General features: G+C 38.5%; 1 protein-coding gene and 1 non-coding gene across 7 annotated transcripts in view; both read left to right on the top strand.

The window, feature by feature from the left end:
• Nucleotides 1-27,023, top strand: part of LOC131688806 (muscle calcium channel subunit alpha-1) — a 1,302,489-nt gene that overhangs the window by 436,833 nt on the left and 838,633 nt on the right. The window lies entirely within an intron of this gene.
• Nucleotides 19,024-19,130, top strand: LOC131694356 (U6 spliceosomal RNA). Its single transcript, XR_009306470.1, has one exon. It is a non-coding gene; the product is annotated as a U6 spliceosomal RNA (small nuclear RNA).

Below are 27,023 nucleotides of genomic sequence, written 5' to 3'. Positions count from 1 at the left end.
CACATTTCGAAAATGCAAATTAACAATAATGAAGGGAAAAGGAACAAATATTCGGAAGAATCAGACGAAGAACCAGAAGAAAACCCAACCGCTGAATGTAAATTTGAGTCCGACGAAGACGAGTATTTCGTAGGGGATGAGATAAATTTTCAAATAGCCGGATCCGAAAAGGTAAAGAGATAAACAACTTTATTCCTTACATAACCATTTCGACTACAAAGGGCGAAATGAAATTTTTGATAGACACAGGCGCTAACAAAAATTACATATCACCCGAACATGTTAATTTAGAAAACGCGAAAAAAGAAAAAGGCCTCAAGGTAACCAACATCAACGGCACCTTCGAGATCAAACAGTCCGTATCGTTTGATCCGTTTTCAATAAAGAAAAAATTAAAATTTTATGTTTTTAAATTCCACCAGTTCTTTGACGGACTGATTGGGTATGAATCGCTGCGCGATCTGAACGCTCAACTAGACACCGGAAAAAATAAATTAAAAATTGGCAGGAAAACTATTGAATTGAAGAAACGATTTCCTGAAACACAGAAAATTAATCTCAATGAACAGAAAGTACAGTTCATCAAGATTAAAACAGTGAACGAAGGAGATTTTATTATAGGGGAAGAGAGAAACATGGGAGACTTTTCTATCCTGCCTGGTATCTATAACAGTAAAAATAACTCCGCTTTCGTAGCTGTGGAAAATCACAGTAAATCTAATCTGGAAATCAACGTCAATGAAACCAGTTTTGAAAATGATGAATTCCTAGAAACTCAAGGACCAAAATTTTGCGCGAAAAACAAATTTAAAATACAAGACGATTCTTTAAACAAATTGGAAAAGGAAGCTTTAGAAAAAATAATCTCCGATAATTCCGAAACCTTATATTTCGAAGAAGAGAAATTGTCATTCACTCATCGGATTAAACATAAAATCAGAACGGTAGATAATATCCCCATTCACACAAAATCATATCGCTACCCGCAAATATTCGAAAGCGAGGTGCAAAAACAAATACAAAAGATGCTTAAGGACGGGATCATTAGAGAATCCATATCGCCTTATACGTCACCCGTATGGGTAGTACCCAAAAAGGTCGACGCATCTGGAGAAAAAAAGTTTCGATTAGTCATCGACTATCGCAAACTTAATGAGAAAACCATTTCCGACAGATATCCAATACCGGATATCACGGAAATATTAGACAAACTCGGTAGAGCAACCTATTTCTCTACCATCGACTTGGTCTCCGGATTTCACCAAATCCAACTAGAAAAAAATGATTTTGAGAAAACGGCTTTCTCTGCGAGTTCTGGAAAGTACGAATTCACTAGAATGCCGTTTGGCCTTAAGAACGCCCCTGCGACATTTCAAAGGGTTATGGACGCCGTTCTTCGGGAATTCATTGGAATATGTTGTCTGGTATACATGGACGACATAATAATCTTTTCTAGCTCATTCGAAGAACACGTTAAAGATATTAAGAGAGTACTTCAAAAGCTGAAAGAAGCGTGCCTAAAAATACAGTTGGATAAATGTTATTTTTTTAGACGGGAAGTTCAATTCTTAGGACACACCGTTACTGAAAATGGAGTCAAACCAAATAGCGACAAAATCGAAGTGATTAAAAATTGGCCTATCCCGAAGAATGAAAAAGAGCTCAAACAATTTCTGGGAACTATCGGCTACTACCGCCGCTTTATTAAAGACTTTGCTAAAATGGTAAAACCTCTTACACAACTACTGCGAAGTGATACTGACTTCACATTCACCCCAGAAATAATTCAATGCTTCGAAAAATGCAAATCCCTTTTAACCATGGACCCCATTTTGGCCTACCCTGACTTCGAAAAAGAATTCATCCTTACAACAGATGCGAGCGACTTCGCGATTGGAGCAGTCCTATCACAGGGACAAATTGGCAAAGACCGCCCTATCGCCTACGCATCTAGGACACTTAGTAAAGCCGAAGAAAATTACTGTACCACGGAAAAAGAACTCTTAGCCATCATATGGGCAGTGAAACATTTCCGCCCCTATCTCTACGGGAGACGTTTTAAATTAATCACAGATCACCAGCCTCTCATTTATTCCATGACCTGCGCGAACCCCAAAATTATACGGTGGAAATTAGACTTAAGTGAATTCGATTTCGAAATCATTTATAAACCAGGCAGAGAGAACGTCGTTGCAGATGCCCTCTCCAGACTTAAACCGACCGATATAAATGCTAATAGTCAAAACAACGTGGAGGACAACGTGAACGAAGATGTAAACGAGAGCGATGGAGAGACAGTGCACTCAGCAGACACTAGCGACAACCATTATATCTGGACAACTGAAAAACCGATTAACATGTTCAAAACCCAACTAATTTTCAAAATCTCACGAAGCGACATCGAAGCTCACGAAGAAGTCTTCCCTAAATATCACAGATTCACCATCTGTAAACCGGACTATAATGAAGAATCTCTTGTCAAAATTCTTAAAGGAAAGCTCAACCCAAAAGGCGTTAATTGCATCTATTGCCCCATATCACTAACCCAACTAATCCAAGAAACGTACAGAAAACACTTTTCTCATGCTAAAATCTTCAAGATCTTTATTTCACAGGAACTCTTACAGGACGTCAGGTTACCAGAGGAACAAGACGAAATCGTGCGGAAGGTGCACGAGTACGCACACAGAGGAACGAAAGAAAATAAACAACAAATCCTTTCGGATTATTTTTTCCCGGAAATTGACAAAAAGTTAAAAATTTTCATTAACAACTGTCTTATCTGCAAGAAATGCAAATACGACAGGAAACCTCCAAAATTAATACAAAAAACAAATGACACAAATCATCCCTTCCAAAAGATTCATATCGACATTTTTTTCATCAAAGGCAGAAAAATGCTAACGGTAGTCGACGCGTTTTCAAAATTTGCAAACGTGATACCTCTTGAAACAAGAACAATCATTGATCTTAAAAGAGCAATCACGGAGCACATTCGAGTTTTTGGCAGACCGGAAGTAATAGTTTGCGATCAAGAGCCTGGTTTCACTTCAATAGATTTTATCGGTTTTCTCCAGGACCTAAACATTGAATTACACCACGCGAGTTCTAGTAACTCTAACGGAATAGTGGAACGTTTCCACTCGACGCTAATCGAATTATTCAGGACCATGAATCACAAACACACTGACTTGGAACTCAATGACAGAATAAACATTTTGGTCGACTTGTACAATAACACGATACATTCTGCTACAGGTTTTAAACCCCGTCAGGTAATCTTCAATTACCAGAACAAAACGAACGCTGACGACATATATCAAAAATATCAAAAGATCCAATCGGCTATTTTAGTAATGATGGAGAAAAGAAAAAAACAAGTAGAAGAGGAGAACAATAGGAAATCATTACCAAAACAGCTAGACCAGGGCAAAGACGTATACGTTAAAGTCACTCAACGAATTACAAAAGACAAAGAACCTTACAAAATCTCTAGAGTACAAGAAAATAACGAGCTAACTTTCAAAGATTCGTTTGGAGTAAAAATTCACAAAAAAAGAATTAAGAAGTAATTTTCTTGGCCTCTTTTCAGACTTGTACGACTGATTACTGCAACGACTTATCATGACGTATCAACAAAAAATGGGCTACTTACAATCAAACTAGATACAGTTAGGATAAGAGTAGGTTACGAGAGACTTATCCATAAAATCGATCTCGACGATATCAGGCAAAACATCAACTACATAGAGACCCTAGCAACGAAACTTAATATCACAGACCATTTAGAACAAACCCTTCAGTTTAAAATTAGAAAAGCGCACGAAAAGCTGACCGGCTTCTATCCTAGAAGACTTAAAAGAGGACTCGTAAACGCTTTAGGGAAAGTTATTAAATTTGTAGCAGGTAACCCAGATCAGGAAGATCTAGAGTTAATTAATCAAAATTTTGAAATACTGGAACATACCAGCAATAAAATTATAGAAAACCAGTCAAAACAGATCAAAATCAATAATTTACTTCAATCCACGGTCAACAAAGTTTCGAAAACATTGAGATCAATCAAAATACAAATCGACCAAGACAATTTAAAACTTACAAAAGATCTCGAACAGATTAACCTCATTTTGAACCTAGATATATTGATTAAAACACTAGAAGACCTAGAAGAACAGATAGTTTTTTCGAAATCGAATCATTTAAACAGAAACATTTTGAGCATAAATGACAGAGAGTATATTTGGAAAGTTTTAGAAAATCAACAAATTAATATTAAATTTGAGGATGAAATCTATAAATTCGTTCAGTCAATCGCCTCTTTGCAAAATAACCACATCATCATAATCATCAAAATTCCTATAATCGAGCAGAAGCAGTACAGACTGATGCAGCTGGAACCTATCAACACAAACGGAACTAGAATCGATACGAATATTCGCTATGTGGCCCAGCATCAACACACGTTTTACGAGCAAAAGGAAAGGTGTTTTATCTGTGACAATAGCTATCCACTGAACGATGAATGCGTCTTCAACATACTCACCAACCAGAAGGCCAGATGTTCAACGTACAATCAGCCAGACCAACCAATCATCAAGGAAATTAGTCTCGGAACCATACTTGTCGACACAGACAAGACAGTTTACATCGAGGACTCATGCGGCGACTCACGCATCATAGCAACACCAACAATAATCGAAACAGGTAACTGCACAATTACAGTGCAGAACTTTACATTTAAAAGTAACCCCAGACAGACCGAACAGTACGAAATTCTTACACCAATCTTCGGCAAAGAGATAATAGTAACCAAGCAAAGGACGGACTCGGAAGAGTTGCACCAGATGAATATCAACAATTTGGAGGAAATCAAAAACCTTAAAATCCACATGACCAGCTCCCAGACACTTGGAGGAATATTTATGGCCTCTCTTGTGTCGTTACCACTAATCATCTTCTGCATTCGTAGATACAAAAACCAAAACAGGAAACAACCTCACCCAGCCAAGGAGGAGGACACAGTCACTCTACACACCTCAAGAAGTAACCCGGAGCCAACAGATGAGCATCTAAGGGAAACAATAGTTAACCAGCAGAAGGAAAAATCACCTAGTTTGGCAAAATCATTTTTCCCAACCAAATTCACGTTCATCGACGGATCAACAAAGTCAACCGAGGACGCCTGACACTTAGGGGGAAGACGTTACGACGGTTCCCGCCACCTGCCAACATCAACACATCCACCAGAGCCCATAGCAACAACAGGTATCCAGGCCAAGCCCAGCGCACGCGCGAGGATAAGCGATGAGCTACGCAAGTTTCACCCGACGTGGGAACGACGGAATCACGCCACCCGGAGGAACGCCGATTCAGCAGGTTCAACCAATAAAAGGCGATTGACGAGTTTATTATATTTAGTTTATAAGGTGACAGTGTAGAATCTAGATTAGTTTTTCGAATAAAAGTTTTTTTATATAAAGTCTCGGCATTACGGCTTAGCTTATATATATATATATATATATATATATATATATATATATATATATATATATATATATATATATATATATATATATATATATATATATATATATATATATATATATATATATATATATATATATATATATATATATATATATATATATATATATATATATATATATATATATATATATATATATATATATATTATTCATTTCGTTTATTTGATAGGCACAAATGCGTTAGCTGGGCGGTGCCAAATTCTTTTGTTTTTACATTTTGGATATCTTAAAACTAGGAGGTTACAATTTTTAAATATTTTTTTTTATACAAGAAAAAAAGTTTACAGCTAACTTAAGACTAGAAATAAGATTCAATATACAAGAGAGGGCCAAAAGATTTTTTTATGATAAATTTTAAAACAAGGGATTCAGTTTGATATACAAGAGGGGGAGTAATAGTATTTTACGAAATATTTTACAGTTATCTTAAAACTAACAATATAGTTCAGTACACAAAAAGTGGAACAAATATTTATGAGAAATTTCACAGATATCTTAAAACTAGGGATACAATTCTATTTACAAGATGGAGGACAAGAGTTTCAATAAAGAGTAAAAATTACAGCTATCTCAAAACTAGGAATACAGAATACAAATTTGATTTTTTAACGAAGACTTATGCTTGGTCAAGATATTCAGAGGGGGGCTTATTTCCACATCAGTGTAGTAGCAGGTGTATCGAGGACAGGTGAGAGAAGACGTGGTGACAGGGAAAGAAGAGCAAAACTTGCAACTATCGCGCAAACGGGAGATCAGCGAAACAAATTTGCGCCTCAGTCTAGTAAGTCGTCGAGTACCGGGTTGGCGGATGGTATTCTTCGGACCCGCGGGGAATCCTTCAAAAGTCATCGGACCTCAAGTCGCTCTCACTTCAGTTTCCTTCTATGCAGGCGTAGTGGTAAAGGCGACGGCGGTTACATAGTGGCATTCTGCAGCTGATCGGTTCCACAAAGCAAAAGGAAATTGCTAAAAACAAGAAATAAAAGAGAGGGGCTAAATTGGGATATTTATCGTTTTAATGAAATTGTAAATAAGGGACATATAGGGGAGATCGCGATTTGCTAGCATATCCCGGACTGAGACATTGGGTGGTCTACCTCGGGCCCGAAGGGAATCCTTTAACAGAGACCTGGCGTCACAATACTCGGCACAAACCCAGACAACGTGGTCGATGTCGTGATAACCCTCGTCACAAGCGCACAGACTACTCTCAGCAAGCCCAATACGCCGCAAATGTGCATGCAACGTGTAGTGGTTAGTCATAAGCCGGGACATTACACAAATGAAGTCCCGACCCACATCCATCCCCCTGAACCAAGGCTTCGTTGATACCTTCGGAATAATGGAATGTAGCCATCGTCCAAGTTCACCATTGCTCCACGAGGTTTGCCAACTGTTGAGTGTCCTCTGACGACAAATACTAAAAAATTCGTTGAAGCAGATTGGTCTTTCGTATATGTCACTATTTAATGCGCCCACCTTTGCTAATGAATCGGCCTTTTCATTGCCCGGGATAGAGCAATGAGAGGGGACCCAAACAAAGGTAATCTGGTAAGATTTTTCAGATATCGTATACAAGGACTCCCGTATCTTCCCCAGAAAATACGGGAATTGTTTTTTGGGCTTCATCGCACGAGGAGCCTCGATAGAGCTGAGGCTGTCCGAGATGATGAAGTAGTGATCTGTGGGCAGAGTGTCGACAATTCCAAGGGTGTACTGAATAGCAGCTAATTCTGCGACGTAAACTGAAGCGGGATCATTGAGCTTGAATGAAGCGGTGATAGTATTATTGAAGATACCGAAGCCAGTGTAGAACATTTTGTCACAGTCGACTTCTCGGAATTTCTTATAAAATATATTGGGGATCACTTGTGGGCGTATATGGTCCGGGATTCCACGGATCTCTTCCTTCATGGATGTGTCAAAGAATACAGTAGAATCATAAGTATCTAGAAAACGGACATGGTTGGGATTATACGAAGAAGGATTGATGCTCTGTGCCATGTAGTCGGACATAAAACGGGTTTGAGAATTAAGCTCGACGAGTCTTTCGAAGTTTTCAATCACCAACGGATTCAAGATATCGCATCGAAAGAGCAATCGATATGAGAGTTCCCAAAATCGATTTTTCAACGGGCGAACGCCCGACAGTACTTCGAGACTCATCGTATGGGTCGACTGCATGCACCCTAAGGCGATACGCAAACAACGATACTGAATTCTTTCGAGTTTGATGAAATGTATGTTCGTGGCGGAGCCAAAGCAGAAGCATCCGTATTCCATTACCGACAGTATCGTTGTTTGATACAACCTAATTAGGTCTCCTGGGTGGGCACCCCACCATGTTCCAGTTATTGTTGTTGTTGATCCTTTGTTGGAATTTCTGCTTCAGATACCTAATGTGACATCCCCAGGTACCTTTAGAGTCGAACCAGACCCCGAGATATTTAAATGTGAAGACCTGATTGATCGTTATACCCATGAGTAGAAGCTGGAGTTGCGCCGACTCACGCTTCCTAGAAAAGACGACCAGCTCAGTTTTCTCCATGGAGAACTCGATACCCAGCTGAAGAGCCCAAGCAGACAAATTGTCCAAAGTATCTTGTAATGGTCCTTGCAAATCGGCAGCTTTGGGCCCTGTAGCAGAGACCACTCCGTCGTCTGCAAGTTGCCTTAGCGTGCATAAATTAGCAAGACAATCGTCAATGTCATTCACGTAAAAATTGTAGAGTAGGGGACTTAGACATGAGCCCTAGGGAAGACCCATGTAGCTAAATCGCGATGTTGTTAAATCGCCATGCGAAAAATGCATGTGCTTCTCAGACAACAGGTTTAGCAAAAAGTTATTTAAAATCGGCGAAAGACCATGCTGGTGCAGCTTCTCTGAAAGAACATTGATAGAAACTGAGTCAAAAGCCCCCTTAATATCCAAAAAAACTGATGCCATCTGCTCTTTACTACCATAGGCCATTTGAATTTCTGTTGAGAGCAACGCAAGGCAATCGTTCGTCCCTTTGCCTTTGCGGAAGCCAAATTGTGTATCTTACAGTAAGCCATTTGCTTCAACCCAATTGTCGAGGCGAAACAAGATCATTTTCTCGAACAACTTCCGGATACAGGAAAGCATTGCAATCGGTCGGTACGAGTTGTGGTCGGAGGCTGGTTTTTCCGGTTTTGCGATGGCGATGAACTTCACTTGCCTCCAGTCATGAGGTACAATGTTACTCTCAAGGAACTTGTTAAATAAATTCAGCAAACGCCTTTTAGCAGAATCAGGCAGATTCTTCAACAAGTTGAATTTTATGCTGTCTAACCCCGGGGCGTTATTGTTGCACGATAAGAGGGCAAGTGAGAACTACACCATCGAAAACGGTGTTTCGTTCGCGGTATCGTGAGAAGACGCGGCGTGGTATGTTTTCTGTACCGGGACAGAATCCGGACAGATCTTCTTGGCGAAGGCGAATATCCATCGGTTTGAATATTCCACGTTCTCGTTGATACTGTTTCGGTTACGCATACGTCGAGCCATACCCCAAAGAGTGCTCATCGCTGTTTCTCTCGTTAACCCGTCGACGAACCGACGCCAATAATTGCGTTTCTTGGCTTTCATCAAACACTTCATTCGCTTTTCTAGCGACGCGTATTGTCGATAGCTATCGGGTAACCCGTCGTTCCGGAAGGCTTTATACGCAGTGAACTTTTCCGCGTACAGTTCTGATCACTCTTTGTCCCACCAAGCGGTGGGAGATCGTCCGAAGGTGTTCGTGCCCGGTACTGGTTTAGTCTGAGCTTGATTCACACTGTCGAGAATCAAGCCAGCCAAAAACCTGTACTCTTCCTCCGGAGGAAGTTCTTGAATGGATTCGATTTTAGCGGATATCGCGGTCGCGTAACTCTTCCAATCTATGTTCCGTGTGAGGTCATAAGAGACATTGATTGTTTCTGATGGTCTTGAACCGTTGGCAATTGAAATTACGATAGGCAAATGGTCGCTACCGTGGGGATCAGCGATCACCTTCCACGTGCAATCTAACTGTATCGAAGTCGAGCATAGGGATAAATCCAACGCGCTTGCGCGTGCTGGTGGTGTAGGAATCCGTGTCATTTCTACCGTGTTTAAGATGGTCATGTTGAAATTGTCGCAAAGATCTTGGATTAATGTTGATCTGTTATCATCGTGAAGACCACCCCATACCGTACCGTGCGAGTTAAAGCCTCCTAGAACTAGCCGCGGTGCCGGTAGGAATTCCGTGATATTACAAAGCGTTCGGTTCCCTACCGACGCTCTAGGAGGAATGTAGATGGAAGCAATGCTAAGGTATTTGCTTTTGATCCTTATTTCACAAGCGACAACTTCAATGCCTGGTGTCGAAGGGAGGTTAATTCGGTTGAAAGAATAGCTCTTTTTAATCCCCAAAAGTACTCCTCTATAAGGGTTTTCTCGATCCAGGTGAATTATATTAAAGTCGTGGAAGTTGAGATTTATATCGGAAGTTAACCAAGTTTCACATAATGCGAAAACATCACATTTTAAACTATTTAGTAAAAATTTAAAAGAATCGATTTTCGGGTGGATACTTCTGCTGTTCCACTTTAGAACAGTGATCGAATCAGTGACCTCGTTCGATGCCATCGAAGGATACGATCGCTGCAAGTAGCGGCTATTTAGTAGTCAACTGCTTCAAAAATGTTTGCACTATAGGGAGAAAACGTATCAGAAGGCTTTTAAGAGGATCGGTAACATTGAAAGCTGTGAAAATGAAGTCCACGATGTCAGAAAATTCCATTAGTCAGGAGTTTTCGGAAAGGACAGATGGCGAAGCATTCTTTAACATTTCTGCATAAGAACGCTTCGAGCGTTCCTTGAGGGAGCGCTTAATTTTATCCCCGCGCTGTTTGTACGCAGGGTATGATTTAAGAGCATGCGGAAGGCCCCCGCAGTAAACACACTTTGCAGTGTCTTTGTCACAAGAGTCATCCTCATGCTCTCCACCGCACTTGCCACATCGTTTTTTATTGCCACAATAGGTGGCTGTGTGGCCCAACTGTTTGCAGTTGTTGCAGTTCATTACCCGCGGTACAAACAGGCGTACAGGCAGGCGAGCCCTATCCAGAAGGACGTAATTTGGAAGAGACGATCCGGCGAAAGTCACCCGAAGCGAGGATGATGGTATATAGGATTCTTTATTTCCAGCGAGCGTGTGCAATTTCTTGCAGCCTAATATTTTCACCGGCTTTAGCAGGGGGTTTTTAAAACAGCCAGCCCCATACTTCAGCACGTCCTCGCATGTCAAACTCGCCTCGGTTATGACCATGTCGACCTCTACATCTACACACGGTACATAAACCCTATAGTGCTGCGTAAAGCGGGTACAGGAAGCAATCCCGTTTGCCTGTGCGAGGTCGCTAGCAACAATTTTTAACTTATTCGCGCGAACCCTTGTAATCTGAGTCACGGCCGAGTAATGCTCTGTCAGATCACGTGATATTTTCAAAATATCAAATGATTTTTTGGTGGTCCGGAAGTAGACCACAAATGGCCCAGTCGAGTTCTCTGGGTATGCTTTTAGGCGAGGGGGTTTGGTAGGAGGCTTATCAGGGGATGTTTCATCATCCATATTATCATCGGTGGGCTGACCGTCGAGGGACATTTTAGCGCAAGATCCGCACTTCGCGCAAAGAACGATAAAAAGAGCAGTAACGGAATGTATCAAGGGCAAAACAGAAAATAATAGTAGAAGGGAAACAGGTACTTATCTTTTCGATGCCGATGACCTTCGCTGGGACTGTCTGACAATACAAGCCCGACACACTTTGTTTTCGAAACAAAGGCCTAGCAATCACAACTGGCTTTGACACTGCACTGAGCACTGGACACAATAAAAACTGAGCCGGGGAAGGCAACTGCAAAAGCACTAGCACACGTCTTATCCGAGCGCAAGTCGAACGATGAATGCATATATATATATATATATATATATATATATATATATATATATATATATATATATATATATATATATATATATATATATATATATATATATATATATATATATATATATATATATATATATATGTATATATATATATATATATATATATATATATATATATATATATATATATATATATATATATATATATATATATATATATATATATATATATATATATATATATATATATATATATATAAATGTGACTTTTCTGAAGCCACATTGTGTCTAGTTTCATCACATCAGAAACGTGGTGTTGATCACGTTCAGTATGGTAAGAATAGCACTTTTGTAAGCTCCGATGTTTGCAAAATAAAAATCTAATTTTTGTGAAATATATTCGTATTTTTCGTATTTTCGTGTTGTGACGTAACCAAGATATATTTTCTTTTTTATTACTTAGATTTCGTAGATTGTCATAGTGTTATAACAGCTTTATTATAGTGCATGGTCAAATGGAACGGATAAACGAACCCTCGGAACACACACTTCTGATTTCAATTAGCTCAGACCGAAATTAAAAACGCATCAAACTGAACGGTAGTAATGTAGTTTATATCATGTGTACTTCTAATCAGAGTTAAAAATATTCAAATTCTTTGGATGAAAATTGATCATATTCAGCCGCATTCATTTTCAATATTCAGTGACGCAGCTGAAAACGTCAAACGAACAAACCGCCCATTCATCCATGCAGATTTTCATTCGGCTCTGATTATTACACGAAGCGACCGTGCAGCAACGAATCAAACGCATCAAAGTAGGCCCTGGCACAGTGTAACGGATGATTGTTGTTTCATATGCTTTATCGGCATTTAACAACATTTTCCTAGATAATTAATGGAATGAATATATTGTACGATATTCAACTGAATGAATAAGATGGATAGTTGAATGAATATTTTTTCTATTCACCGCGAGTCGCAACAGGTTCATTTTCAGCCGTCAAAAAGAGCTTCGATTATTTTTAACTCTGCTTCTAATATACATTTTTTACCTTTAGCTACGTTGAAACCGTGGCCAACAAGAAAACGATTCAGTTTCTGAAATGTAGGGAAGAGGGCTGTCAGTATACTTCTAACTGCGCATTCAATTATACAGATGCTATTAAGAGAAACGCAATGCATACTTCTAGCCTTCAATTGTTTTCTTATCTTTACAATTGCCACTACAAAATGTCTTATTTGTTCATTTCAACTTTCTGATGTGACGCTTTATCATATTCATCGAAGGTAAGTCTTCATTTGTTTACGTCTGTTCAACTATAAGGGTGACGTAGTCCCGATTGGTGGTGATAGAATTAATTAAAAACACTCGATGATTGTCGAATTGAAAACTGACTGTATTCTCCGGACAAGCCGTTATTTATACCCATAAATATGTTGCACATCAATTACTACATACAGGGTCTTATGGAAGACTCCTGGAGCGACTTATGCTAGGTTAGCACGTGACAAAATCAATCGGTCCTATCTTTGCACGTAACAAACGATCGAACTGTAAACAGAGCAAGCATGGATCCTAGATGAAGTTCAATCGTTTGTGTCAGCATATAATTCTGTGACAACCGTGTACTAATTTATTAACCATGGGCACGTCTTTTAATTTATGCACCACATGGGCCCCTTCGTTCAATATTGCCCAGGGGCCCCGAGGAGTCTTAAGACGGCCCTGATTTTGCCACATTCGGGCAGATTGGTCAGAAATGCTAATATCGTTTTAAGATCCATTGAAATTATCTTCCGTTTTTCGACAGTACCGGGACATTTTCAATACCACCTATAGTGGTGGAAACCTAAAAAAATTTCTCCATATATTTTAATTCCTACAGTATTTCAATACTTTCACATGGTTGAACGGTTTGGAATTTGAAAAAGAAAAATCCAAAGGTGGCATAGATGGCTTCCTTATGTTAGGGATCATTGTTTGATCATCCTACTTTACAGCAGTTTATACCTGTTCAATTATAGAGTCCCTCAGCTCAGTTGTGCCCGAATGGTCTTAAGACGGCCGTGCTTACATCGAGCAAATCGCTAGACCCAGCAAATAACGTTTCAGTTTGACCTTAATCGGAATATTAACTAAAAAGACATTTTCGTTTGAACAACAGTGGTATGAATATAGTTGATGAGGCAACTTACATGGGGTTCCGGGTTCGAAGGATTTTCCCCTTGTCTCCTTTCGAGACGGCCCAGGATGGTCGTTTTATTAAATTGCACCTTGCACTACTACGGTCTGTTTTTCACCCTTCTTCGACTGGTTATGCTGCCTTGCAGCGTTTTTCTAACTGCACTTGGGGTTCTCTTCTTTTCTTCGCCTCTACTGGGCCTCAAATTCACTGTATACATACGCCTTACAGTTCGCACAAAACTGCACTTGCAGTTTCCGGGAGTATAATTTGCGGTGAAATATTCGTTATTTTGTACACTCGCGACGACTAATTTTACAGGAGTACACACGCACCGTACCGTCTTGATGGAGATATTGTTGTTCACTGCCGTTGTCAGCTACTTTTCCTATTCCGTCTCACACGGAGCAGCGATCATTTTTTCTGTTTACTGGTGTGGTGTCTGATCGATCGGTACGGTCTTGCTATCGCAGTTTATGCTGCATTGCGGGATTTTGTGCACATTAGGAAAATGGCGCACTTTTCTGTTTAGCGGTTGATTATTTTAGGTATTTATTTATTTCTATTAGGCTTAGGTTAGTTTAAATTTAGATTTAGATTTTTTTAGTATTTCTCGGTATGTTCAGGCATCAACAATAGTTTTTTTTTACATTTAGAGAAAACCCTATTCAACTTATTTACAAACATGGAAAAATGTTAAATTATGAAAAATCTAACATTGATGCCGAGGCGGAAAAAAGTCAAAAAATGTACTTTTTAATTTCGTTTCAAAGCTACTTTTTGTTTTATGGTACAGTATTTGAATAGTTATTTGACAAAATTTCAGGAGGTTTGGATTAACGGTTTGGCCGCTAAAGTATTTCAAAGCTCAGTGCGCTCATTGCTCGGATTTTTGTCCCTTGTACAACGTATGGAGAAACTTTATCTCGATTTTCACACACTTTCTCGTATACCAGTTTTTCGAAAATCTCTATGAAGATGTCATGCAAATTTGTGCAAACCATTTGTTGTGACCGGATCGAGCAAGGTTGGGAAATACATGAGATGATTGGCACGGGCAGTCATGCAACTGAATTGATCGCTCAGTAGTGGCACATGCAGCAGTCCATGGCACTGTGTCGTAACGTCCGAAGAGTGGTGCGTCATAACGTCTGGGACATTATGACGCATCAGGCTGGGTCATAACATCCGAAAACGGATGTGCGCCATTATGTTCCGGATGTTATGCCGCACATTCATTTTCGGGTCTTATGACGCATCCCTTGTGCGTCATAATATCCCGGACGTTACAACGCACATTCGATTTCGGATCTTATGCCCCAGTCGATACCCTGGACTCTGTGACGCACATTATTTTGAGACAATATGACCTGGGACATTATGATGCAGTACCTGTGCGTCATAATATCCGGCACTATAAGTGCGTCACAGTGCCCAACATGTCCTTTGCGACATACGATCCGAAAACGACATTGCGTCATAACATCCGGGATATTATGACGCACAATGAGTACACCATAACATCCGAAAACGGATATGCGTCATAAGGTCTCGGACTTTATGACGCACATTTATTTTCGGATACTATGACACACCTCTTGTGCGTCACAATGTACCAGACGTTATGACGCACCCCTTTTTGGGACTTTATGACCCGGGACGTTGTGACGCAGTGCCTATGCGTCATAATATCCGAAACTATGAGTAGGGGAACATGGGGAGACTTGACCAGGTTTTCAGCTAAAACTGCATAAATCTCTAAAAAAGCCTTCAATCCCCCAAAAATCATTCAGATATAATGCGCAAAGTTATTGCGCGTCTTCATGATTTTTTGCAGAATTTTTAATTTAATTTTTGAAAAGTTACAAAAGTTTTTCTGTGATCATTTTTTCTGGTCAAGTCTCCCCATTGCGGGGAGACTTGACCAAGGCGTGGGGAGACTTGACCAAGAGAATTTTGAAAAATCATAACAAAAAATAATGACATTAAACATACTGTACTTATTTTTTCCCTATTGTCGAGATCCTTAGGTAGCAGTAAAAATATAAAAGAGTTGCATTTGATAAATTTTGATTTTTTTAAATGCATTTCTTTTTAAGGATTAACTGTACTGCTTGCATTGCATGTTCACACGTCACGAAATCAGTCCCACTATTGCTAACTTTGCTTACAAATTTTAAAATATAAAGACTTATGTTTGGGGTGGGTTTTTTTTTATGGCGTGATTAACATTAACAGTAGGTACCAAAGCATAATAAATATTAGGAATTTTGTATTTTTCTTCAGCTGATCGCCACTTGGTCAAGTCTCCCCATAAAATCTTGGTCAAGTCTCCCCAACATTAGTTATTGCGTTCAATTTCATGCGAATTCTAGTTATAACTATTCCAATGTTCCAGTTTATGTAAAATCATTTCACTGCTTCACAAGGATTAAGAGGGTATATTAGTCCTTTAATATTAATTAGTAGTCGAGTAGATATGTCCATACAAAGTTTGATAAAAAATTACATAATTTAATGCAAATTTATTAATCACGTAATATTTTCTGCAAGGAAAGGATTTTTACTCCAAACTTTCAAAATTACCTTAAGGAATCGAAACAAGTATAAAAATATTTTTGAAAAAAAAATTAAGAATCGAATAGGAGACGCCATAGCCGAAAATAGAATTTTGCGCTTGGTCAAGTCTCCCCATGTTCCCCTACGTCATATTATCCCGGACTTTATGACGCAATACCACTGCGTCATAATATCCCAATATCAGTGTGCGTCATAATGCCCCGGACGTTATGACGCAGCACCTCTTTCGGACGCTGTGACACAACAATGGTTTCGGATCTTTTGACGCATTATTGTGCGTCAAAATGTCCCGGACGTTATGACGCACCACCTTTCGGACGATATGACCTCGGACGTTATGACACGGTGCCGCAGTCCATCAGTGAGCAAGGAATAGATCAAGCCGAGTATTTCGATTGACGGTCAGCAGGCAGTGTTTAGGATGTCCTGATATCACACCAAATCTCACTGTCTTCTTACATAGGCAATTTACTTGTACGCCAAAAACTTTATTTAAGGCCCCCGTCGGGCAATCCGCCATTTTTCGTGTTTTTTGTGGTTTTTTATTTTATTTTCAAAGAAAATGACAAAATATGAAAAAGAAAAAAAATCACGACCTATATAATTGTTTTTACTATGAATTGACCAAAAAGGAAAATTCAAAATTTTCCAACTCGGAAAACTGTGTGCTTTTTCCGGCTGTAAAAGCACACAGTTTTTGCAATCATGTATTCAAAATTTTGATTTTTCTAGTACGTGATTTTCTCCGATTTTCAATATTTTCCGCTTTTCATTGAAAAATTTCTATTTTACTAGAAGCAGTTTTTCCACCCGCACATACACAAGCAAAGTAAAATTTGTATGTATAGGTGCGCAAAAGTGGAACAATATTTTTAACCTGCTGTTTCTACGATATTCCCTACAAAACTACCCAAGTGTAGCATATGTACAGATTCGTTAGAAACCAAGGAATCTGATGGTACAAAGAAAACATCGTTTTGGAAATCTTCAAAACAGCGTTTTTCAATTTTCCTCGCGATACGCAGTGTACCGTCGCACGTGAAACAGCGTCGAAAGAAACGAAAAGAAAAAAAGTTTACTAAAAGTTATCCCTGGGTTGATGCAGATGGCGCGCTACGAAAGCTCGAAATGTCGAATGCGTTTAGCACAACTATTTTTGAGTAATTCTGAATGTAGAAATAGTTGAAAATGATTTCAAATAAATTTCTCCATTGAAACTTGATGATTTTCGAAACTCTTGGGAAATCTATTTTTTATGATTTTACGAGACTGAAAAAAACCGCGATGCTATTTTACCTTTATACACAAATAATGGAAAAACATTTTCTATGTTATCAAATGAATTTTTATGTTGATATTTGATGATTTTGAAACTGATGAATGTTTGAAACTAACGGTTTTGTGTTGAATTGATAACACATATTTAAAAACATCTTTTGCTTTATTCCAAACAATAATTGAGGCTTGCCAAATTGAAAATTATTTGGTATTTCCATCATTTATCACTTGTCACAATTATTTGTAAAATTTGTTTTTATTTCTCAGAAACCGATTTTCACACAGCATTCATGAAAACCTGACGAAATTTTTAATTGTTGAAGCAAATATTTTCGACATTCTACAAATACCAACGAACGTATTTTTTGGTTGCCTATAATTAATTTCCATACTGGACTTTACTGTTTTGAAACATTTTTGAACACTGATGTGTTTTCGTGTTTTCAGAAATGCAAGAAATCTTAGCAAAGTTTCCTCAGATTCTCATGGAATAATTATTATACTGCTATTTGAATATAAAAATTTTTAAGTGACACATTTTGCGGGATTGTACACCAAAATAATGTATTTGTTTTGATAATATTTCTTTTTCATTTGTTTTATTGAGATTCAAGAGTAAGTGTCACGAAAATCACGCTGAATGCAACAACTTTTTTTTTGTGTCCATAGCGTTATTACGCCATGGAAATTTGAGTTTTTTAGGAAGTATATTTGATAACGGTCGCATCGTATTTCATTTATGAATCAATCAATAGTCCCGACCAGGACGATTGAAAATGAATAACTTGATAATATTTTATCACTTTATTGAATGTTAAAGTTTATTGAAATTAGGAAATACTGAGAACTGATTTTTTCCGTTCATTTTTTGAAAAACTTTTATTTGGCTCTCTCTCTCTAATCATTTTACTAACTAAACTCCCATTGACTTAAAACGATTTATAGAAAAGATACGATTAATCGTGAATTGTAAATGATATGCGTGGTTTGAACTACCATAAAACCATTCTCTCTGATTACGTCTAAAGGATTGACTGAATGGATTTGTTTAAATATTCCAACGTTAAAATACACAAATCTGTCACGCATTTTTACATTGTTCCGGCTCATATTTTTAACTACTAATGTGCCGAATCCCAAAAAATACCCACATGGCTCCCTGCATGTCACCTGACGAAGGATGTGAAATCAAAATCGATCACTTTCATAACAACAGAAAATGCTTCAGTAGTATTGGTCAGGAAGATTGTGCTACCAGGACTACGTCCAGCAACTGGCAGTAGCACTACAGACAGAAAAATATGTACCCACTTGATTAATTTTAGGCTCTTCGAGCAATAATCTTTTTTTTTTCATCGCGCAATTAATTTTTCATCGATTTTTTTTTTTTCAATTTCCGATATGGATTTTTTATAATTCCACATATGATAAAAAAGTTCTCCAAGGTTATCTACATACTGAATTTTGATACAGTCGGGTCTCCTACTACGCTGCCCTAGCTTCGGCTGGACATATACTAAAATGGGAACGATACAGAGAAGATTAGCATGGCCCCTGCGCAAGGATGACACGCAAAATCGTGAAGCGTTCCACATTTTTACATTTTCCTACAGTAGGGAATAGGACAATAACGCTTTATTTTTCCGTCAATAATAAACAAAGAACAAATGGTTGTATTATACACGGGATTGCTTTGTAGTGCACACATATAATCTATTAATGTGAAAATCTGATACTTATGGATAGAAGTCAGATCTTCCTCCAATTACAGCTCCTTGGAGATCTCCAATGGAACAACTTACACAAGTCCAACAGGCAGTGACACCAGACTAAAAGAAACGGAAGCGCTGAGGAAAACACGGAGTCTATCGGTTCTTTTTTATTATTTCCCCTTTTCTTTCTTAAATAAGCAGGAATTCAAGAAATGTGGATGAGAGTCAAAGGAGACATAAATGGGAGATAGGAATGAAGGTAGAAAACTGCAAAAAAGGGTAAGTTTTCTAGTACACATGTGTTATGTTATATATATACAAATTGAACCAATATACTAAATACGCGTCGATTTCCTGCTTAAATGGAATCGAAAGTTTTACTGTAATGTTACAATCCAATTGATACAAACATTACAGTAAGGCGGGGCTAGTTGATGGAACGATGACCTCGGAACTTCTCTGGCACTGTACACGAAATGGGTCATCGGAAAGTCAATTGAGCTAACACCTTCCTAAATCCGTGAACCAAGTTTTTTGCATGAATGTTTAAATACATGCAAACATCTTTTTTCTGTAAGTCACTACCAGCTAGTGGGAGATAGGAAAGTTAACACACACACAGTCGGGTCTCCTACTACGCTGATTCCTACTACCCACGTAATAGCTAATTGGGGCTCGAATATTTCGTATGAGTTAACATTTAGCACCATACTTTATTTGGCAAAGTTGTTTTGTGCTTACTTAGACCTACAATTTAGTAGAGCAATTGGGTATCCAATTAATTGAAAACTGTAGCGCCAGGGGTGCTATACAAGAGAGTAAATAAATCGAACCTCTCGTGAACACGACTATCATTGAATAAGTTTAACGTGAGCGTACCAGCATTCAGCACAATGTGGAATATAATATTTCACAAACGTCTAATAACTGTGTTCTCGGAAAATTTTTTAGAGTAGGTTAAGAGCTTCGCGATTATGGACAAAACTAATTGAAATCGATCGACAAGGCGTCGCTAGCGAGCATGTATTTTTTTTTTAATTTCTGATTCTCGAGAGCATTACTTAGAAGTGTGATGTCTTTGGCAATATTCATCAGCGAGTCGAGTGCTACCCGACGACGAATAGATAATTACAGAATTCGCCCATCAGGTGGCGCTAGGGAGACTAAAACTTCCAATTCATGTTAGATAAAGTTTATTAATTTAGGAAAATGACGTTTTCTGTAAAGTTTCCGAGGACGATAAGGACTATTTAATGATGTAAAGATTAAATTGGATGTCATCCTCAAGGCGACGCTAGTGAGCACACACTTTTCTATTTCAATATCTCAATTTTATTGACATGTATTTTCAAGTAATTTCCATGATCAGTCGTGGAAATTGATGGGTTGGAAAAATTGGGAGGACGATCAAATTGATTTTTATTAAAACAATTGTTTTTGATTAGGAAGCCTTGCAGAATGATTTTGTTTGCCTATCCTGTATCCATCAGAAGAAGAAAATTTTATTGCCATATGTTTTCAAGAAATTTCAATGTCTGTCTGTCGTGGAAATTGGTGGATTGAAAAAATTGGGAGGATAATAAAATTGCTTATTATTGATACAGTTGTTTTTGCTTAGGAAACCTTGCAGAATGATTTTGTTTGCCTATTCTGCATCCATCAGAAGAAGAAAATTTTATCGCCATGTGTTTTCAAGTAATTTCCATGATCAGTCTTGGAAATTGGTGGGTTGGAAAAATTGGGAGGACGATCAAATTGATTTTTATTTAAACAATTGTTTTTGCTTAGGAAACCTTGCAGAATGATTTTGTTAGCCTACACACCTAGAAAAAATAGTGTAAATTTACGTCTCCTGACCCTGACATATACGAGCATCAAAAATGACTTAGTATTACGTTTGCTTTTAATTTTATATGACGTTTAATTTCGTAATTCATGCAATTTTACTCCACATACAGCGTTTGTTCTGAATGGTAGGAAATGTAATTTTATGTTATTACGCATGTAAAGTATATGTTTCATGTAAAATTAAACGTAACACGGTAATGTTCTGTCGTTTCGCAAATTACGGTTTGTTGAATTGTGTCATGTTTGCAATTACGTCAACGATAAAATTCAGATTTTTTTGGTGTGTATCCTGTATCAATCAGAAGAAGAAAATTTTATTGCCATGTGTTTTCAAGAAATGTTCATGATCAGTCGTAGAAACTGGTGGGTTGGAAAAATTGGGAGGACGATCAAATTGATTTTTATAGAAAGAAATATATTTGTTTACGAAACCTTACAGAATGATTGTGTTTCCCTATCCTGCATCCATCAGAAGAAATTTTTTGTTTTGCGTTTTCAAGTAATTTCCATAATCAGTCGTGGAAATTGGTGGGTTAGAAAAATTGAGAGGACAATAAAATTGATTGTTATTGAAACAATTGTTTTTGCTTAGGAAACCTTGCAGGATGATTTGGTTTGCCTATCCTGTATCCATCAGAAGAAGAAAATTTTATTGCCATGTGTTTTCAAGAAATTTCCATGATTAGTCGTGGAAATTGGTGGGTTGGAAAAAAATTAGAAGCACGATCAAATTGATATTTATTGAAACAATTTGTTTTGTTTAGGAAATCTTGCAGGATGATTTTGTTTGCCTATTATGCATCCATCAGAAAAAAAAATTATTGCCATGTGTTTAGGGTTCGCAGTATCGACCCTTTTTGGCGAGAACCGGTACTACGGTACTGAAGCCCTCAGTACCGGTAGTACCGGTAAAGTACCGGTACTTGAATATTTTTTAAAAAAATCGAAAAAAGCTTCAAACTGAAATTGAATGCTCAAACTGATGATCTTATTCTCAGACGATTGATTTTTGCTGATCAAAAACATGTTTATTGTTTTTAATTGCTTCGGAATGGCAAGACTCATTTCACAGAAGATATTTTTCGTATAGGGCACCTTCTTTTATTTCGAAATCTAGGCCACTTTGAAATCAATAACTGCTAAGTGGTGCGATTTTCGTCGACTTGAACAGATGGTAAATGTATGAAACCCTATTAACAACAGTAAATCAAAGCGAGAATGGCAGTAAATCCGAGCAGTTTAATAGCATTTCCTCTCTTGCTTTTCTGAAAATTGGTTTCGAACTTTATGTCGTTTGCCTACGATTCTCTAACGCATATCCAGGCTCTTTGCTTTCCTGTAAACTATGGAGTTTTGCTGAATTTTCCAATCACCAATAATTACAAATCGCCCCATTTGAAGCAGTTCACCAAGTCTAAAACTGTTAGCTACTGAATCGCTGTTTGTTCTACTATAGATAAAGGTTTAAGAGCAAACCAAATACAGACATGACTTAGACCACATTCTTATTACGCGCCACCCAGTGAATAATGGAAACCAATCAGAATGTCGCTAATAAAATTTTAACTTCTAGAATTATTATGATGATGGCCCCACCTCGTTCCCACACAAAGGTGTTATCTCAACGATTTATCTAGAAGGCAAATTAATATAATTAAACGTTATCTTGCAGACCGATATTTTGAAACAGATCCCCCTACTGAGTTAACATATTTGTCATAAAAATTGTTTAGTACCGAAAATACCGGTACTGGCTTTTGTTCAGTACCGGTATTACGGTACCAAAAATGGGTCGGTATTCCCGGGATTTTCGGTACCGGTATTACCGGTACCACAACCCTACATGTGTTTACAAGAGATTTCCGTGATCAGTCGTGGAAATTGGTGGGTTGGAAAAAATTGGGAGGACGATCAAATTGATTGATATTGAACGAAATATTTTTGTTTACGAAACCTTGCAGAATGATTCTGTTTGCCTATCCTACATCCATTAGAAGAAGAAAATTTCATTGTCATGTGTTTTCAAGCAATTTCCATGATCAGTCGTGGAAATTGGTGGATTGCAAAAAAATTGGGAGGATGATCAAGTTGATTTTTATTGAAACAATTGTTTTTGCTTAGGAAACCTTGCAGGATGATTTTGTTTGCCTATCCTAAATCCAGCAGAAGAAGAATATTTTATTTTCTAATATTCGGATATTTCCATGATCAGTCGTGGAAATTGGTGGGTTAGAAAAATTGGGAGGACGATCAAATTGATTTTTATAGAAAGAAATACTTTTGTTCACGGAACCTTGCAGAATGATTCTGTTACCCTATCCTGCATCCATCACAGGAAGAAAATTTTTTGTGTTGTGTTTTCAAGTAATTTGCATGATCAGTAAAGGGAAATTGGTGAGTTAGAAAAATTGAGAGGACAATAACAGACAGTGAGATCTATCGTGTTCTGATCGTGTGTTTTCAGTTGGAATTAAATTTTGTAATTTTTCGTCGGAAAACCTTGTTGTATCGTTTTTATTGTTTTTCGTACTGAGACTTTAACTAACTAGGAGTGCATAGTGTTCGAAGTTTTCGTCGATTAATAATCCTTCTCGCGATTACGAGCGTTCTAAATAAAGTTTCGACAAGCGGCAATTGTGATTTGCTTTGTTCAATTGGTGTTTTTTGCTGGCGCCGATAGCACTAGCCAGCTAACCTACACTTGCTGCTCCCTGCTTCATCAGCACCGAACCTGACCAAAGCAAGAATGGAAAAAAACAATGTGGCGAGTGTCATTTACCGATAAATGAGCTGGAACCTGTACGCTGTGGTTTTTGTGACGCATTTTTCCACATCAGCCAGCAATGTTGTGGTTTTAATAACCGCTCAATCATCAGGGATCTGTTTTCGCAAGGAAAAGCAATCTTTGTATGCTGCGGATGTAAAGACAAATTGAACGATCGAAGTGTTTCCTCCTACATCAAGGATGCACTTGAATTACAGCAGACTCAACCGTCGAACTTGGCTAATCTTTCTGCTCAAGTTCGCCAGCTTTTCAATTTGATAGAAACGCTGAGCAAGCAGGTTGAAAACATCGTATCTGAGCGCCCTGTTGGTGGGACACCAGTTGTTTCTGACTGGCCTAAATTAGGTGTCAAACGGCGCCGTGGTAATAATGGTCAACCGATGCAAGCTTCTGCCGTACCTGGAACGAAGTCTATTGACTTTAGTGATTTGTCAGTTCCGTTCGTTGTCACTCCACCACCCCCACCGAAGTTTTGGCTGTACTTATCGGGATTTCAACCACTGGTAACAGTCGGTAACGTACAAAAAATTGTTGCTCGCTGCCTGGATTTAACCGATGCGGTTGACGTGGTTCGTCTAGTTTCCAAAGAGGCGGATGTTTCTAAAATGTCATTCATTTTGTTTAAAATCGGACTGGATCCTGCTTTGAAGGAACAATCCCTCGATGCTTCAACATGGCCAAGCGGACTTCTATTCAGGGAATTTGTGGAACCACCTTAAAAACATTGCTTCAACTGTAACGACAATCCCTTTAGCCAACGTAGCAGAGATGAATCAAACATCTTCAGTGCAGCTGCGGATCCGCGACAACCAATAACAAGCAATGCGGAAGCCCCCGCGCCTCTCAACCGAAATGTGCTTTCCGTTAATACCCCTCTTCGAAATTGTTCCGGTCCTGAGGTCGGAAATGGAAGCGGGGGCTTCCAGCCTGCTATCCCAGGCGAGTATAATCATATTTTTGAACCTGCTGTTCCTGACTATTTCTCGCATTCCAGTCGTGCTGCTTCTAACAACCTCCGCATATATTATCAGAATGTGCGCGGATTAAGGAGCAAGATCGACACATTCTTTTTGGCTGTTTCGGAAGCTGAGTACGACATAATCGTACTAACGGAAACGTGGCTGAATGAGCAAATCTATTCTGCACAACTTTTTGGACATCAGTACGCCGTATTCAGAACTGATCGGTCCCACTCCGGCCGTAAGACTCGCGGCGGAGGAGTTTTGGTGGCAGTATCACTGAAATTAAATTCCTACATTGATCCCGCAACCATTTCTAATACCCTTGAACAGCTGTGGGTTATCGTTGATTTACCGCAAAATACACTCAGCATCGGCGTTATATACCTGCCACCAGACCGAAGATTCGACGCGGTGAGTATTAATGATCACTTAGAATCGTTGGGGTCAGTGTCATCCCGATTTGGCATCCATAGTCCTGCCATTCTATTTGGCGACTATAACCAGTCAAACCTGCAATGGCGTTTTCCTGAGAGAGACTTACCGTTCATTGACCCACTGCTCTCGCATATGCCGGCCGGCAGCTGCGCTCTTATCGACGGGTTCAACCTACAAGCATTCACCCAGATTAACACCATATTTAATCGGAACGAACGCCTTTTGGATTTTGTTCTTGCAAATGATACTGCTTTACCAGTCACTACCGTGTCCTCGCCCATCGAACCTTTAATTGATCTCGATGCTGATCACCCTGCTCTTACTGTTACATTTAGTATGCCCACTCAAATTGTTTATGAAGAGGCTACTGTTACTAATTTTTTGGACTTTCGCCGAGCCGATAACGCCACATTGAATGCTATGTTATCTATCATCAATTGGCACTTCATTGAATCGTCTACCTGCATTGATGAGGCAGTAGAACATTTCAGCGCCATTGTGGAGAATGCTGTCTTAAGTGTTGTTCCAACTAAACCACCCCCGCAAAAACCGCCGTGGTCGAATCGACGATTACGTGCGCTCAAGCGAGCACGATCGGCTGCCCTTCGGAAATATTGCAGTTCTCGTTGGGAAAATGTACTTTTGCATATAAAATATTTAAAATAATCCATAAAGAATTGTAAAACGATCCATAAAAAAGTTGTCAATGTTCCATAAAACAAAACTGAAAATCCATAAAACTGTGTGAATGATCCATAAAAAAGGGTGATTTGATCCATAGATTATGTAAAATTGAACCATAAAATGGTCTCAAAAGAGCACTAAAATAGTAATAAAAGAGCAATTAAAATGAACCAATGCCCCATAAAAATATTGGAAATGTTCCATAAAATGATACATTTTGCGCCATAAATTAACTGACATTGATCCATAGAATATTAACAATGTACATTAAAACACGTCGATATGTTCCATAATATCGACAAAAATGTTCCACGGTATTACAAAATGGAGCAATAAAATGTCAGAAAAAGTTCCATAAATTTGATGAAAATGTTTGCTAAATAATTTTTCTTGGTCCATAGAAGATGTAAAAATGAACATTAGAAATGATTCATATATCGAACGAAATTATGGTTCATGGATATTTACAAAACGATCCATAAGAAAAGAAAATGTAAAACGACCCATTAATATGTGCTTATGCATTAGAAAAAATAAATTTAATGAATTCATGCGAAATTTTATGGTAAACTTAAAAAATAAGTTGTGCTTAATAATTCTCATAACAGTGACAGTGTTTTAACAAGTGAGCTTATACTGGGAGTTAGTGTGATGCGGCTTGGCCGCATATCCGAGGCCAAGGATCCGAAGCGGCGCAAAGCCGCTGAGGATCCGTTGGACGAGGCATTGATTAACCCGTAGCTGGAATTGCAGGCAAACCTGTGGTCCTCTCGTTTGCCCGGTTTACTTAAACATAGGGGCTATAGCTAGTTAAAAGCCGACTGAGCGGCAGCGAAGTCGGACAGTGCACAAGAAAGCGATGTGGCGTAGCCACATTAGTCAGTGTTCGTGTATAAAGTGTCCGTTTTCGCTTCAGATAGTTATTCATAGTATTTGCGACTCATGCCAGCCTGTATAGGTGGTCTAATAACACTCAGCGCTCTAATATCATAAATACCCTGACGTTTAAAGAATTGCCATAATGATTTCAGGTTAGCTAAGGTCAGTTAGCTGACTAGTTGGGTAC

The sequence above is a fragment of the Topomyia yanbarensis genome, chromosome 3, assembly GCF_030247195.1.
Source record: "Topomyia yanbarensis strain Yona2022 chromosome 3, ASM3024719v1, whole genome shotgun sequence".
Taxonomy (NCBI): domain Eukaryota; kingdom Metazoa; phylum Arthropoda; class Insecta; order Diptera; family Culicidae; genus Topomyia; species Topomyia yanbarensis.
Note: the sequence above shows the minus strand (reverse complement) of the source record. Positions and strands in the feature narration are given on the sequence as shown.